The sequence below is a fragment of the Eptatretus burgeri genome, chromosome 18 (assembly GCF_056783735.1).
Source record: "Eptatretus burgeri isolate ZD-2024b chromosome 18, Ebu_testis_v1, whole genome shotgun sequence".
In the NCBI taxonomy this organism is placed as follows: Eukaryota; Metazoa; Chordata; class Myxini; order Myxiniformes; family Myxinidae; genus Eptatretus; species Eptatretus burgeri.
This window is the reverse complement of record NC_140978.1, coordinates 45430489-45447441: the sequence shown is the minus strand read 5'-3', so window position 1 is coordinate 45447441 and position 16953 is coordinate 45430489.

Genomic DNA, 16953 nt, shown 5'->3' with positions numbered 1-16953 from the left:
GATAAATGGAGATCTGATCAATTTAAGGATGAATGGAGATCTGATCAATTTAAGGATGAATGAAGATCTGATCAATTTAAGGGAGAGATGGAGATCCCATTTCCCATAAGGGATTTTCCACTCCCGCCCCTCTTGTCTCATGCCCCCCTTTGCTGTGCGTTGTGTGTTCGCTCTCACATGAGCCTCGACAAGGTATACAAAAAAAAAATAATGATAATAATTTTTTTTTTAATCTGATCTATTTAAGGGATTGATGGACATCTGATTAATTTAAGGCATAAATGAAGATCTGATCAATTTCAGGGATAGATGGAGATCTGATCAATTTAAGGGATAGATGAAGATCTGATCAATTTAAGGGATAGATGAAGATCTGATCAATTTAAGGGATAGATGAAGATCTGATCAATTTAAGGATGATTGAAGAACTGGTGAATTTAAGATGAATGAAGATCTGGTGAATTTAAGATGAATGAAGATCTGATCAATTTAAGGATGATTGAAGAACTGGTGAATTTAAGGATGAATGAAGATCTGATCAATTGAAGGATGAATGAAGATCTGATCAATTTAAGGTAGAATGAAGATCTGATCAATTTAAGGATGAATAAGGATCTGATCAATTTAAGGATGAATGAAGATCTGATCAATTTAAGGATGAATGAGGATCTGATCAATTTAAGGATGAATGAAGTTCTGATCAATTTAAGGATGAATGAAGATCTGATCAATTTAAGGAAGAATGAGGATCTGATCAATTTAAGGATGAATGATCTGATCAATTTAAGGATGAATGAGGATCTGATCAATTTAAGGAAGAATGAGGATCTGATCAATTTAAGGATGAATGAGGATCTGATCAATTTAAGGAGCAATGAAGTTCTGATCAATTTAAGGATGAATGAGGATCTGATCAATTTAAGGATGAATGAAGATCTGATCAATTTAAGGAACAATGAAGTTCTGATCAATTCAAGGATGAATGAGGATCTGATCAATTTAAGGATGAATGAAGTTCTGATCAATTTAAGGATGAATGAGGATCTGATGAATTTAAGGATGAATGAAGATCTGATCAATTTAAGGATGAATGAGGATCTGATCAATTTAAGGATGAATGAGGATCTGATCAATTTAAGGATGAATGAAGTTCTGATCAATTTAAGGATGAATGAGGATCTGATCAATTTAAGGATGAATGAAGTTCTGATCAATTTAAGGATGAATGAAGATCTGATGAATTTAAGGATGAATGAGGATCTGATCAATTTAAGGATGAATGAGGATCTGATCAATTTAAGGAGCAATGAAGTTCTGATCAATTTAAGGATGAATGAGGATCTGATGAATTTAAGGATGAATGAAGATCTGATGAATTTAAGGATGAATGAGGATCTGATCAATTTAAGGATGAATGAGGATCTCATGAATTTAAGGATGAATGAAGATCTGATCAATTTAAGGATGAATGAGGATCTGATCAATTTAAGGATGAATGAGGATCTGATCAATTTAAGGATGAATGAAGTTCTGATCAATTTAAGGATGAATGAGGATCTGATCAATTTAAGGATGAATGAAGTTCTGATCAATTTAAGGATGAATGAAGATCTGATGAATTTAAGGATGAATGAGGATCTGATCAATTTAAGGATGAATGAGGATCTGATCAATTTAGGGAGCAATGAAGTTCTGATCAATTTAAGGATGAATGAGGATCTGATGAATTTAAGGATGAATGAAGATCTGATCAATTTAAGGATGAATGAAGATCTGATGAATTTAAGGATGAATGAGGATCTGATCAATTTAAGGATGAATGAGGATCTCATGAATTTAAGGATGAATGAGGATCTGATCAATTTAAGGGATATTCCTTTTTGCGACGTGAGGTTTGGCACCGTTCGTTCCACGGTAACTCCGGGGAACCCTTTGGGTATTAAAGGGGAGGGGCTTCCGAATAAGGGAGGGGTGTGGCTTTCTCCCCTTCACGACAACCCCGATCTGGGAGGAGGGCTGAGAGAGTTGGGGGTGGAGGAGAGTCTGGGAAAAGCGCCGGCTCCCGCAGCGCTGCCGTGAATGCCGAGCCGACAGGCCCAGCAGACATCCTGTTTGCCGTAGGGAGCCCCGCAGGCTTTATCTAACGCTTCCTGACGTTATCCGGCTCTCAGTGCATACACTTCGACACGAGCAACTTGTCTGCACTTCGTCTGTCTATCTCAACCAGAACTTGTTTGTAGCTTGTTTTACACATAATCATCTCATTAATAGTTACTGTTACTGATTTTATTTACTTACACGTTCACACAATACCCCTCCCCCGACCCCAACCTCCCACCCCCGCATTAAAAAATTAAAAAATACTTTGTCTCTCACCTGTCTACGTCCTTGTCACGAGGTGTGTCCTCATCATAAGTGTTGGGCAGTTGGCAGTGTTTTGTACTTCGTTAAAGGATTCTGATCCTTGTTCTTGGTCGATCTCCCTTTTATGTCCTTTGGTGGAATTCCATCGATTTTGCAAGTCGAGAGGTGTACATGAATATGTGTACGTACATGAATATGTGTATATGTACATGTCTATCAATGCGTGACTTGTGAACATGGTGGGAGTTTTAAATTTCAAATGCTGTTCATGTGTTTCACCTCGTTTTCATACTTTGTTCTCTTTCATTAAAAAGTCATTTTGTCTTTCACTTTGTCTAACTCCCGTGTCTAACTCTCTCCCGCTGCTCACGCACCTGCCTCCTCTCCCCTGACCCCTCCCCCACCTTAACAGAGCTGAGGAAAGGCACAGCGAGGACGCAAGGAAGGAAGGAAGGAAGGAAGGATGCTGTAATACTCCCTGGGAACGGGTCAACCGCCTCACTTCGAACCTTCCATATTCAATAAATATCACAGCTTGTACTACATTATCGTCTCTTAACCACACTTAAAACACACACACACACACACACACACACACACACACACACACACACACACACACACACACACACACACACACACACACAAACTTTCACAGGCACGACACTGTATCACAAAGTGTGCCGTCCCCATGATGGATATTAAGCTGGGTGTCCCGTTAGCTTGAATAAGATGGTAGCCATTAAACAGGTAAGCGAATTATCTCCGGCACTCTGAAAAAAAAAAATGAGAATTTCCTATCCAAGGAAATTCGTCGAACGTCAGGCCTGCCCTGCCTGTTCGTGAAAGACTTGAACAAAGCATGCACATGCCCTATGTGCGTGGCTGAGTCCACAATAAAGTAGGTTTCATTGGGGCCAATAAAGTGGTAATAGCAGTCGTAGTAATAGTAGTAGTAGCACTACGAGTCATAAGTTATAGTAGTATTAGTAGTAGTTGGAATAGTAGTAATAAGTAATGGTTGTCATAGTAGTAGTAGTGGTAGTAGTAGTAATAGTAAGAGTAGTACGTAATGGTAGTAAAAGTAGGAGTAAGTAATGGTAGTCGTAATAATTGCAGTAGTAATAGTCGTTAGTAGTAGGAGTCATGGTAGTAGTAGTGAAAATAATAACACGTCACATACAATGATTACGGGAAGTGCAGGATGCAGGTACAAGTACAAAATACACATAAAACATTTAAGTAAAGACGTCAGATAATCCTATTATTTGGCCAGTTTTCTGAAATGCTGTAATGCTGATATCTGAGCAGGGGCGTCACAACACAACAACAGCCTATCTCCAACGTCACAATCCAACAAGAGTAGTAGTAATGATAGTTGTCGTGGTATACCGTGGCAATGTAATCAAGAATGTGGAATTGGCCGATGCAGGCCTTGCATTTTCTGTGGGGTTTACCTTACCTGTAAAGAAATATGGACAGGTGGATCTCGGAGGGATTTTTCGACTTGTATTTCGACGATATGAAAAGGTTGGAAAGGGCTTCAATTACCGGCAGATGGAACTCTCAGGGATTTTCTTCCCTAAACAAAAGCTGTTCAAATTGGAAGCAGGAAATGTGCGAGGGGTGGTTCAGAGAACAGGAGATGAGGGATAAACGAGTCCCTGACACTTATTTACCAACCACAAAGAGGACAATAGCCCGGCGGCTCCAACCGCATCACAGGTGATTACGGACGATTCAAACAGCGCAATTTCCTCTTCGAGTGCCAGGTACGGCAACCGATGCCTCGCCTGGTCGCCTGCACTTTAACCGCACTTTCCAATGACGTGTATTATTTACCGCTTCCTAATTGCGAGCTCCCATTGCGGTGAGTGGTGCGACGTGGGAACCTCGTGGAATTAGAGACACGAGGTGGGCATTTTTAAAAGGTCTCTGAAATATAAAAGAGTGAAATCGACAAAGCAGGGAAGTTTATGAATTGGCCATTTGGGCCGTCCATCGCACCTGTCATTTTCAGGTGTCGGCAATCTATTCACTACTTGTGGTTGTTTGGGCGAGTGGTTAAAGACTCGAAAGAGAGTGCGCTCGGTTCCCATGGCTGTTCACTCTCACCAAGATGCGGTTGAAAAATGTGGTGAGTGCTCCGAACAACCCTCAGCACCCACGTCCCTTACCTGGAAGAAGGGTTCATGCCCGAAACGTCTCTGCCCCTTTTCTCACGGTGGTTAGCATACACGATGTGATGTTCCACCACCAAATTGAAAGCCTGGAGGGAAAAGTGGAATTGAAGTCTGAGGAAAGAGGTTCCACAAAGGGCAAAAAAGAGGAACAAAGGAGTGGAGATGTGTAGTGAAACTGGAATACACATCTACTACTACCACTTCCACTACCACGGCCACTACTTGGTTTATCATTGAGATACGTGGTCACCTGTTTATCCTCATTCAGGATTCAGGACACGACAAACTTTGGATCCCAAATACTCCAATAATCAGGTGCTTGACTTGTCCTTGCTATTCGTGCACAATTACATGTCGATTGCTCCTCGTGTAAATGTCCTGAATGTAAATTGTGTACAGCTGGCTCGTTCATGTACAATACCCCGTGTACACCCGAGCGTTAGATCTTTATAACAATCCAGTAAAGCTTGAATGAAGCGAACGAATCGACTATCGATGACATGTTCGGGTCCACTGTTTACATAGCTCACAGGTTATTCATACCAACTCAGTACTCACCTTTGGCCCGTCCATCTGAGACTCAATTTCCGGCTTCACCATGAATTATGACCCAGGGTACTTCACACTGGGAGGGCATCGGATGAACGAGCGAACCTTTTTTCAGCAGATATGTTTAAAGCCGGCTGTTCCATCGGCTTGAAATCACTCGTGGACCTTGAAGATGGTGCACGGTTAAAGATAAGGCCGTTGTGTGGCCGTACCTTGGCCAACCTGGTCATTTTGATGAACTTACGGACAGCCAGTCCACGTCATCCATCCACAGCCCGAGGAATGAATGAAGCATCAGCTGTGTGCAAGAATAACAAGGTGTGATCATGGTTAGTTATCCTGTTATTGATGTTATCAGTTAACAACATGATGTATATTTTAATGAGGTAAGGATCATGGTTAGTTATCCTGTTATTGATGTTATCAGGAAACAACATTATGTATGTTTTAATGAGGTAAGGATCATGGTTAGTTATCCTGTTATTAATGTTATCAGGAAACAACATGATGTATGTTTTAATGAGGTAAGGATCATGGTTAGTTATCCTGTTATTAATGTTATCAGGAAACAACATGATGTATGTTTTAATGAGGTAAGGATCATGGTAAGTTATCCTGTTATTAATGTTATCAGGAAACAACATGATGTATATTGTTACGGTTGAGGAAATTTGCAAATCCACCATTCAGGTCCCGTAGGTGAGATATCTCTGTAAGTACATGTGTAGTCAGCCCCAAACCCGTTGTTTAGAGGGAATAAATGTCATTCATGAGGGCTGCGACTCTTCAGGATAGCCGTTTTTCTTTTACTATCTTTATTTTGGACCAGCCGCCATTATTACCACCACCAACCACGTCTCAACCGCCATCACACAACAACCACCAACCGCAACGCCGCTTCACAACAACAACAACGCCAACAGCCACGACCTTTACCTTCACAACTCGCTCCCGCAAACATCGCATCACCGCCATTCCAAACGTCGCCATGGTGATGGACCACCACTTTAAACCCTCCACCACCTTCGCCTCTCCTTCTGCGGCCATTCCCGCACCGCTTATGGGCACCGAGCGTCAGGCTGTCCTGGCCTCGTGCGGGACGCGCGCCGAGCCACGGGTGCAAAGTGCGGCCTTTCCGCAGAAAACGGATCAAAAACGACTCACGCCCACTTTTGTTCCGTCCAATCGGTGAGCGAGGGCGATTTGGCTCCGCCTCCAGGCGCGTTGGAGGGCGGTCGCTATATGCAAATTCATGGATCCAAAAGCATTCACGCCCACTTTTTCTCCGTCCAATGGGTGAGCGTGGCTCCACCCCCGAGCTCGTTCTGATCCAGAAATTTGCATATGGGTTCTCCTGCCGGACTATAAAGCGCCGAGCGCGGGGCGATTTTGGAGAGTTTTTTTTTTCAGAAGAGTCAAGTCGAGTTGGAGAAGAGTCAAGGCAAGTTTGAGAAGAATCAAGTCGGGTCTGGAGAGGAGAAGTCTGTCGGGGTTCGGAGTCTGTCGGGGAGCTGCAGAGAGAGGAAGCCTGGAGCCTGGAGCGCGGTCAAGGTGATTTGCTGCAGTCGGCTGAGGAGAATTGCGGAGGGGACCGGATAGCTCGGGTCCGAGGCAAGGAAGACGGCGGTCGGCGACGAGGTCGCAGTGGAGTCGCTCATCGCGGGACCCAAGCGATTTTGGTGAAATCCTCCTTTCCCCGAGCATCAGCAACCCCCTCCTGTTTCCCCCCGCGCTGAGATAGTGCGACAAAGGGGGCCCCCTCCCAACCCCACTCCAGACACTGTCCACGAAACCCGCGAAGGCTCGCGGAGTTGAGGCACCACCGCCGCTCCGCGTCTCATCACCAGACGGGTAGGCCCGACACGGTCTCGGCCCCAGGCCCGCCTACCCCCTCATCCTGGAGGGTGGTTCTCTTTTCTTTTGCTTTGGGAATATGTGTTGTCGGCGCCGTCTGTGAAGTAAAATTGTATAAGTGTTGCCGTGTGCTCGCGTAGTCGGTATTAGATCTGCATTGTCGCATTTGCTTTTTGTCTTCTTCTTTTCTATGTGCTTTTGGTGGAATTGTATATGTGTGCTTCCCGTGTGCCGCGAAATAAATGTGCTTATTATTGAACTGTTTTCCCGCTTCGCTTCGTCATTTCTTTCATTGAATCCTCATCTTGCTTCACGTAAAGGGTTGGTAGTGGGCTGAATACGCCCGATAATTAATCGAACCGTCGAGGCCGACGATAACACCGCTCGGTCATCCCGATAGTACGGAACGGGTCGCTTAAGTGGCCCGTGTCCGAAGTCGACCTGCGGCGAGGTGCGATCACCCGGTCTACCCTCCGTGTGGGTACTTAGGTAGGTCGAATTTGGCGAGCAACCTTATCCCACGCGGGGGCTGATTGGCTCGATCGCCGTGAGACCGAAAGGTCCACCCGTGACTGGTTCCCGGCGTTAGTCCGAGAGGGTCACGACTGGATTGTTCGTCCGGTGGGCGACGTGCCGCGATTCGAGTTACGTGGCCGTCCGCACGCCGGCGGGCGCGAATCCGCGACACTGGTGTCAGGTCGTGCGATACAAACCCATCGCCCTCCTCGCGGCACTGGTATCGGAGAACGGGAAAACGGGCTCTCCTGTCTCCGGCTAAATTCACGGGAATCGGTCCAGGGGTGAGAGAAGCGACCCCCGATTCCCTCCAAATTACGAGCGAGCTAAATTAACCCTTTACGAGAAGCAAGATGGCGTCTCAAGGCGAGCGGGAGCCGGGGGTATTGGAAATGGATGTAGAATGTGTGGGATCCATGGCTCAGGATGAAATCCCCGTGCAGGAAATGTTGATTGTACAGGAAAACGAACTCGCCCAACCGAACTCAGAGCCCGAAATGGGTGTGGCAGCGGCCGCGGTGTATGACACCTCCCCTCCCCCTCTCCACCAAAACCTCCCAACCCTTGCCGAAACGGCTCACCCAAGCGCACCCGACATGGCCCAGCTATTCACCATGCTGGCACAAATGAATGCGGAAATAAAAAGCATGAACGAAAAGATCGATGCGAGTACACAGCAAATGAAGGAAGGAACGAAAAAGCTGCGGGGTGAGACGCAGAACATGGGCCGATGCCTGCAGGCGGGCATGAAGGCCGTGACCAGGGAGATCAAAATGGCGACTCCACGTGTCGAAGCGAACGAACTGGGAGGGGGTGCAACGGTGACCGAAAGGGAAAAATTAAATGGGGAGACCAAAACGTGCGAGACGAGACACGAGGTGACGACAAAGGAAATAAAAATAGTAGAGACAAGAGAGGTAAAGGGTGAAGAGTTGGCAGAGACACGGGAGATGGAAACGATAGAGGGAAGACTACACGATGAAGACGGGGTAAGTGACGCACACACACACACGGAGGTAGTGGAGGATAATGGGGGTGAGCTCGCGGAGCGTGCAGGGACCCAGTGCGAGCAGCTGGATGGCCTCCTCCAGGAACGAGGGGAGGGAGTATGCCCCCTTGAGGCGAGTCACGACCAGGTGAGTTCGGTCGTGCTTTGCGAGGTTGAGGGGAGGAGTGCTGCGAACGGGTGCACGGAGAGCTTGGGGGGTGTAGAGGCCCCGGAGACCCTTGTGGGGACACGAATCCCCAGTGTGGTTGTCCCTGTGTGTGTGGTGCAAGGTGTGAGTGCGTCCCCGTGTGTGGAAGCGACCCCGTGTGTGAGTGGTGTGGTGGCGATGGTGCCAGAGTACGTGCTTCCCAGCACGCCGTGTGTGGATGAGGCACCACGGGTGAGTGCCCCCGCGTGTGTGAGTGAGGCACGGAGTGTGGATGAGGCACCGCGGGTGAGTGCCCCCGCGTGTGTAAGTAGTATGGTTTGTGTGAGTAGTGAGGCACGCGTGAGTGAACGGCCGAATGCAAGGGAGACCGTGTGTGTGAGAGAGCGGTATGTGAGGGAGATGTCGGTTGGCATGCGGGAGCACGCAGCCGCGTCTCCCGGTGTGAATGTGATGGAGTGGAGTGTGAGCGTCGTGACACGCAGGTGTGCGTGGGTGGAATGGAGGCGACGACGGAGACATGTGAGGGAAGAAAGCCGAGTAGCGGCTGTAGCTGTTTCGGGAACCGTGCCGGGTTCACCTAGCAGTGAGCACGAGGTCCGTGCTGTGCAACGCACGAGACCGCCACGTGCTCGCTTGCGAGAGTGAAGTCCCGGTCCGGAAACGCACGCGGTGGATTTTCCGATCCCGCGGACGGACAAAGTTTAGGCAGGATAACGGATTTGGACCGGACGGGTTCTCCACGCGATCGTGTGTGTTAAGCTCCAACGGGCAAAGCACATGTGTTCGCGTGGGGAACCCCTCGAGACGTGGGGCTTGTTTTTTTTTATGCGCACGGTGACGCCATGGCTGCACGTGGGGTTGGAATCCGGCAGGAGGGGTATCCCTGCCGGATGGTACCGTCCAAGGAGGGACGAGGAACACGTGCAGCTGCATGACGTCACGGGCAGGTGCAAAGTGCGCGAGTTGCCGCGCTGGTGCTGCGCATGGAAAAAAAAAAAAAAAAAAACAAGCCTCATTTTCGAGTGCACAGGATTCCTGGGCAAGGGGTGGAAGACCCCCTTACCTGGGCACAGGATGGAAACTAGTTAGGGGGAAGGGTTAGCTTAGCTAGACCGGCTCCATGGGGCAGGGGTAAGTCCTCATGGGGCCCGTGGAATGGATTAGTTAAAGGGATTGTAGCGAGATTTAGGTTGGGAAATTAATTAATGGGATTATTTGGAGACTGTGACAGACTTGTGGATGTGTAGTGGGGACGTAGCTTAGCTACGTAGTGTTAAAAGGAACGTGCTGTAGTTTAAGGGACGACGTGGGAGCACGAGTTAGTTAGGGGAGGTAGTTCGAAGGATGGCAGAGTTCAGCGGTGTGTGTGTTGAAGAGTTGGTGAGTTGTGAGGTGAGTACATGATGAGTGAGTGAGGCCAGCGGGTCTGTGTGAGTGGAGCGAATGGGGAATGCATGGTGCGATGAGTGATTGGGGGGAGGAGTGACTCCCGCCCAAGGGACCCCCGGGGTCAGTGTAGAGTGAGTTAGCTGGGTTAGTCAAATTAACAAATATGGAAGTCGTTTTGTTGTTGGTGGGAGTGTAGGCTCGAAACCCGTTTGGAGGGGTGCAGGAGCCCTGTTGACGGGCTTGGGAGCGTGGCTGCGAAAGGTGAGTATCGCTGAGTGGGTACCCCGGGCACCAGGCTAGTCGGCCGTGGTAGGCCATGGGCCCATGGGGGGCCGGGATAGAGTAGTGGGCACGGGTGCGCCTGCTTGGTGCGGGGGCCCGGGGCGCCATTAGCCGCGTGGGCAGTGTTGTGGGCATGGGTGACCCTCGGAAAGGGGGCCGGGAAGCCAGCCTGCCACGTGTGCGTTTCAGGGGAGGTGCCATGGGGGGCACTCCCCGGTGTTATGGAGCTGGTAGGCTCGGAGGCAGTGTAGTGCCCGGGGGTGCCATAGCGGGAGAATCGGCAGAGGGTCGTGCCTGCCAAAGGGAGCCACGTGTCCCAGCCATGAGACTGTGTGAGGGCACGGAGAGAAAATTGGGGGGGCGAGGCCAGAAATTGTGAGGACACCAACACAGGCGACGGGAATCTGGGTTGTTAGAACCAATAGTTTAAGCGAGAGGCGCTTGTTGAAAGCCCCGGGGTAGTTTAACAGTTAAATGGTTAGGGTAGATTAGGAGATGTACCCCTCCGCACCATCCATCCCCTCGCTCTCGTTGTGGGCCGCTGGACCCACTTTGGTTTTCGATCGCCGAACTCTGGGGAGGCCATTCTGAGGCTTCGTTGGGCCTCGGCACAGGACGTTAGCTCTCCCTTGTTCCCCTCCGGAAGGGAACGTAGGGGTTGGGAGTAGGCTAGGTGACAGGATAGGTTAGCCGAACAAAGATGATAAAGGGGGTTAGGGGACGATTTATAGTGGGGAGTTAAAAAAAAAAAATTTAAGTTGGGGCTAAATTGGGGTTTGACAAATTAAGGGAGTGGGTATGTACAGTGACAGGCAAAGGCGATAGGTGGGAGGGAGACAGGTAGGTAGGTCCGAGCCCGCCTTCCAAGTGGCCAGCACCACCGAACTCGCTCCACCAACCTCCACGGAACGGCAAAGGCTGGCCAACTTCATCTGCAGCTGCTGTGCTGCAAGGCCTGTGCCGGCTGGATCGTCTGCAGCTGCTCTGCTGCAAGGCCTGTGCTGGCCAGTTCATCTGCTGGCTGTTTTTCTTCAAGGCCTGTGCCGGCCAGTTCATCTGCCGGCTGTGTTTGCCTGCAGCGGCCTTCTTCTGCGGGCTGTGTTTGCCTGCTCACCTTTGCCATGCCATGCCCACTGCCCATGTTCACCAGCCCCGTTCAATTTTTGCTTTGCCCCCCCCCCCCTGTTCATTTCCATGTGCGCCAGGATCAAAGCAACAGTTTGCAAGCTGCAAGAACTGCCCTGTTGGCAGCTACAACACGGGCCTGCAGTGGCGGCCCGTGCACCGTGTTTGCGTTCAGTTCAAACCATTCATCCATCCATTCGTTGTGTTCATTGCGTGTGCCACTTGAGCTGGCACGGAGACTACGTTTGTGCGGCCCATGCACCGTTGTGGTTCACTGCGTTCAGTTCAAAAGGGAAGGTCTTGGACTGCGTGTGAGCAGCCGGCCACGTTCCCTGTCACCTGCATTGTTTGAGCCAGAGACTGCATGCGAGCAGCCTGGCTCCCTGCTAACTGCTTTCTTTTTGCAGAGTTCAATGATCCTGGGCCATGGTTTCGTGTAAAATTTGTAAGTTAAGGTAAGATGTACTGAAAATATGAGTGCGCCCCCGGCATGTTTGTCTTAGCACCGGCAATTTTATTTAAGTCGTCCGTGTGAGTGAGTTTGTTTAGGTAGTTACGCAGCCCTCAGGTTATTTATTTTGGGGACACGAATACCATGAATGTCGCACTCAGGGATCCGTAGGTAAAATGTACTCGGGGAAAACTACACATGATGGCACACGAAAATTTGACGACTCGGGACGAGTCTGTAAAAAGGGGAGGGGGTAGTGTTGTGGTTGACCAAATTCGCAAACCACCATTCAGGTCCCTTAGGTGAGATATCTCGGTAAGTATATGTGTAGTTAGGCCCATACCCGTTGTCTAGAGGGAATAAATGTCATTCATGCGTGCTGCGACTCTTCAGGATAGCCGTTTTTCTTTTACTATCTTTATTTTGGACCAACCGCCATTATTACCACCACCAACCACGTCTCAACAGCCATCACAACAACAACCACCAACCACAACGCCGCTTCACCACAACCGCCACGACCTTTACCGTCACAACTCACCACCATCGCATCACCGTCATCTCGCGCCACTCGTGGGCACCGATGCTGGACTCGTGTAAGGCGCGCACCGTGCAGCGTGTTCAAAAGCATCGCGGACTTTCCGCAGAAAAACGGATCAAAAACGACTCACGCCCTCTTTTGTTCCGTCCAATCGGTGAGCGAGGGGCGATTTGGCCCCGCCTCCAGGGCGTTGGAGGGCGGTCGCTATATGCAAATTCATGGATCAAAAAGCATTCACGCCCACTTTTTCTCGGGCCAATGGGGAGCGAGGTGAAAGGTCGGAGGCAGAGGGTCAAAGATGAGAGAGCGAAGCCACGGGGCTTATAAAAACGACTGCGTTCGTCAGTCGAGGAGAGTCCAGTGGAAGTTGAGAGGAGTTCAGTTCGCAGGAGGAAGAGTTGAGTTGGAAGCGGAGGAAGAGTTCAGTGCAGTTGGGAGTTCGCGGAGTCGGAGTGAAGAGGACGGAGCTGTGGAGAGGCGGCGGCGGCGAAGGCGGACGAGGGGTGCTCGCGTCGGATTCGGGGAACTGAGGAGAGAGAAAGGCCGGCGGCGCGACCGAGGTCGTGGTGGAGACGCTCGTCGCGGGACCCGCGATTTTGGTGAAATCCTCCTTTCCCCGAGCATCAGCAACCCCCCTCCTGTTTCCCCCCGCGCTGAGATAGTGCGACAAAAGGGGGCCCCCTTCCCACCCCCTACCAGACACTGTCCGCGAGGCCCGCGGAGTTGAGGCACCACCGCCGCTCCGCGTCTCATCACCAGACGGGTAGGCCCGACACGGTCTCGGCCCCAGGCCCGCCTACCCCCTCATCCTGGAGGGTGGTTCTCTTTTCTTTTGCTTTGGGAATATGTGTTGTCGGCGCCGTCTGTGAAGTAAAATTGTATAAGTGTTGCCGTGTGCTCGCGTAGTCGGTATTAGATCTGCATTGTCGCATTTGCTTTTTGTCTTTTTCTTTTCTATGTGCTTTTGGTGGAATTGTATATGTGTGCTTCCCGTGTGCCGCGAAATAAATGTGCTTATTATTGAACTGTTTTCCCGCTTCGCTTCGTCATTTCTTTCATTGAATCCTCATCTTGCTTCACGTAAAGGGTTGGTAGTGGGCTGAATACGCCCGATAATTAATCGAACCGTCGAGGCCGACGATAACACCGCTCGGTTATCCCGATAGTACGGAACGGGTCGCTTAAGTGGCCCGTGTCCGAAGTCGACCTGCGGCGAGGTGCGATCGCCCGGTCTACCCTCCGTGTGAGTACTTAGGTAGGTCGAATTTGGCGAGCAACCCTATCCCACGCGGGGGCCGATTGGCTCGATCGCGGTGAGACCGAAAGGTCCACCCGTGACTGGTTCCCGGCGTTAGTCCGAGAGGGTCACGACTGGATTGTCCGTCCGGTGGGCGACGTGCCGCGATTCGAGTTACGTGGCCGTCCGCACGCCGGCGGGCGCGAATCCGCGACAATATATATATATATATATATATATATATATATATATATATATATATATATATATATATATGTATATGTATATATGTGTGTGTGTACGTTAGATGTGCATGTACATATATGTAATACATGTTATATATGTATATGTGTATTAAATATCCATGTATACGTGTGTGTGTGTATTATATATCCATGTGTACATGTGTGTGTGTTTTATATGTGATATATAATTATAGATATATATGTTATATCTCCATGTGTACGTGTGTGTGTGTGCTATAGATGTGATATCTATATATATATATATATATATATATATATATATATATATATATATATATATATATATATATTGTTGCGAATTCGCGCCCGCCGGCGTGCGATCGGCCACATGACTCGAATCGCGGCACGTCGCCCACCGGACGGACAATTCAGTCGTGACCCTCCGGGAACTATCGCCCGGAGCCAGTCACGGGTGGGCCTTTCGACCTCACCACAATCGTGCCAATCGGCCACCCGCGTGGGATAGGGTTGTTCGCCAAACTCGACCTACCTAAGTACCCACGCGGATGGTAGACCGGGCGATTGCACCTCGCCGCAGGTCGACTCCGGACACGGGCCGCTTAAGCGATCCGTTCCGTGCTATCGGGATAACCGAGCGGTGTTATCGTCGGCCTCGACGGTTCCGATTAATTATCGGGCGTATTAAGCCCACGACGAACCCATTACGTGAAGCAAGATGGAGATTCAATTAAAGAAAAGATGAAGCGAAATGGGAAAACAGTTCAACATAATGCACATTTATTCCGCGGCACATGGAGAGCACACATATACAGCCAAACAGAATGCACACAAAGCAATTTAAAACAACAACAACAACAACAACAATGCAGAGCTACGACCGACTACGCGAGCACACAGCAACACTTAACAGTTTTACTTCACCAGACTAGTGCCGACACACACACGTTTACACCAAACCCCAAAAGAAAATGGAAGTGCGACTTCCCTGATCCCGTCGAGTCCTCCTTCTGCGACCGCAACTCCGAGCCCCTCCGGCGTGCTCCGCGAGCTTGTGCCGCGTGTCGCTCGTGTGTTCCGCTCGACGGTACGGACGGGGCCTGTTTGGCGCTGTTTTCCGCGCTCGCGCACGGGTCAACGAAGCAAGGCAGGAACAACAAGCTTGCGACTCGAGCCAGAAGACGACCATGAAGACCAACCTTCACTCCAACTCTCGACCAACCCCTCTCGACCAACGACTCTTGACCAACCACCCCAACAACCCCCAAGGTCCGTCCTGTCTGCCTTTTGTAGCGCGGGGCTCTGCCCTTCGCTCCGCCCCGTTTTCGGCCCCGCCTCCCTTCGAGCTTCTTGGAGAAGCCTCTCGAAGGGGGGCGTGACCTCTCGCTTTCCCTCCACCCCGTGCCGTGCGGGGGCTGGGGGAGCCAGTCTTGGCTCAGAGCCAGGGAATTATTCCCCCAAAAAGAGGCCCCCACCATTTCTCACCTTTGACCCCTGCATCGCCCCTCCTCCACACCGAGCGCGGAGAACCTCGACGGGAAAAACAGGCGGGAAAACCCCGAGCAGAATTGTTGGTTTATGTTCGTTCCCGGAGATCGTAACCGCACAGGGCCTACTGAATGGCGAGTGGCGAAGATGTGGTAGCGTTGATGGTGGAGGTGGTGTGGTTGAAGTGTGGTTGGCGCTGTGGTGGGGATGGCTTGGTTGTTGAGATGCTGTTTGTTTGAAATAAAAGATAGAACAGAAAAAATGGCTAACTCAAAGCGTCACAGCCCGGATGGATCACATAAATTCCCTCTATACAACGGGTTTGGGCTAACTACACATGTACTTACAGAGATATCTCACCTACGGGACCTGAATGGTGGTTTGCGAATTTCCACAACCATAACAATATATATATATATATATATATATATATATATATATATATATATATATATATATATATATATATATATATATATATATATATATATATATATATATATATATATATATATGTATGTGAGGCGCCGTGAGGAGTGATGCAAGGGACACATCGGCCATTTTGGAGTTCATGCCATATAGCACTATTTTAACCCTTACCCTATCATCCGAGCCTATCATCATCATATCATTAAAAAATGTTGCTTACATCACTCCTCCTCGCGGGGCCTCATATGTGTTATATATACATCTCTATTATAATACCAAGCTTGCACACTAAAAACTCGGCTCGCCGTCACACGATCCCTATGAAATTGCTGTGGCACTTAGCGGACATGCCCACAATGTTTGGGAAGTCTTGGCGTTCCATAGTACCACTTGCATTTTGCACAATGCGTATTTTTGTCATTCCCCGTGTACGGTCTGTCGTCTGCTACCAGCTATGTTGTACTGCTATCCCGTCCGTACTGCATGTGCACGGGTATCGCTCATATATATATATATATATATATATATATATATATATATATATATATATATATATATATATATATATATATATATATGTATATGTATATATATATATATATATATATATGTATATGTATATGTATATATATATATATATATATATATATATATATTTCCAAGTGTGTGTGTGTGTGTGTATGTGTTATACATCCAAGTGTACGTGTGTGTGTGTATGTGTTATATCTCCAAGTGTGTGTGTGTATGTGTTATACATCCAAGTGTACGTGTGTGTGTGCGCGTATTATATATCCACGTGTATGATCCATTTGTATCCATTTGTATTATATATCCACCAAGATCCGTTTGTCCAAATGAACAATTTACAGCACAAACGGCCTCCCTAATTCCCAATACGCACCGTGCTGAACCAATGAAAGAAAGTGACAGACAACGAGCTGGTACATTGAACAATTGGGGGTTTATTTATCATGGGGCTGGGGAGCACAAAGAGCAGAGTTAAAACCGAATATGAGAAATGCAATTTACAAGGAACACAGGCACTTAATAGTTTCTACTTTCAGACGGGGCCCACGGACACACACACACACACACACACACACACACACACACACACACACACACACACACACACACACACACACACACACACACACACACACA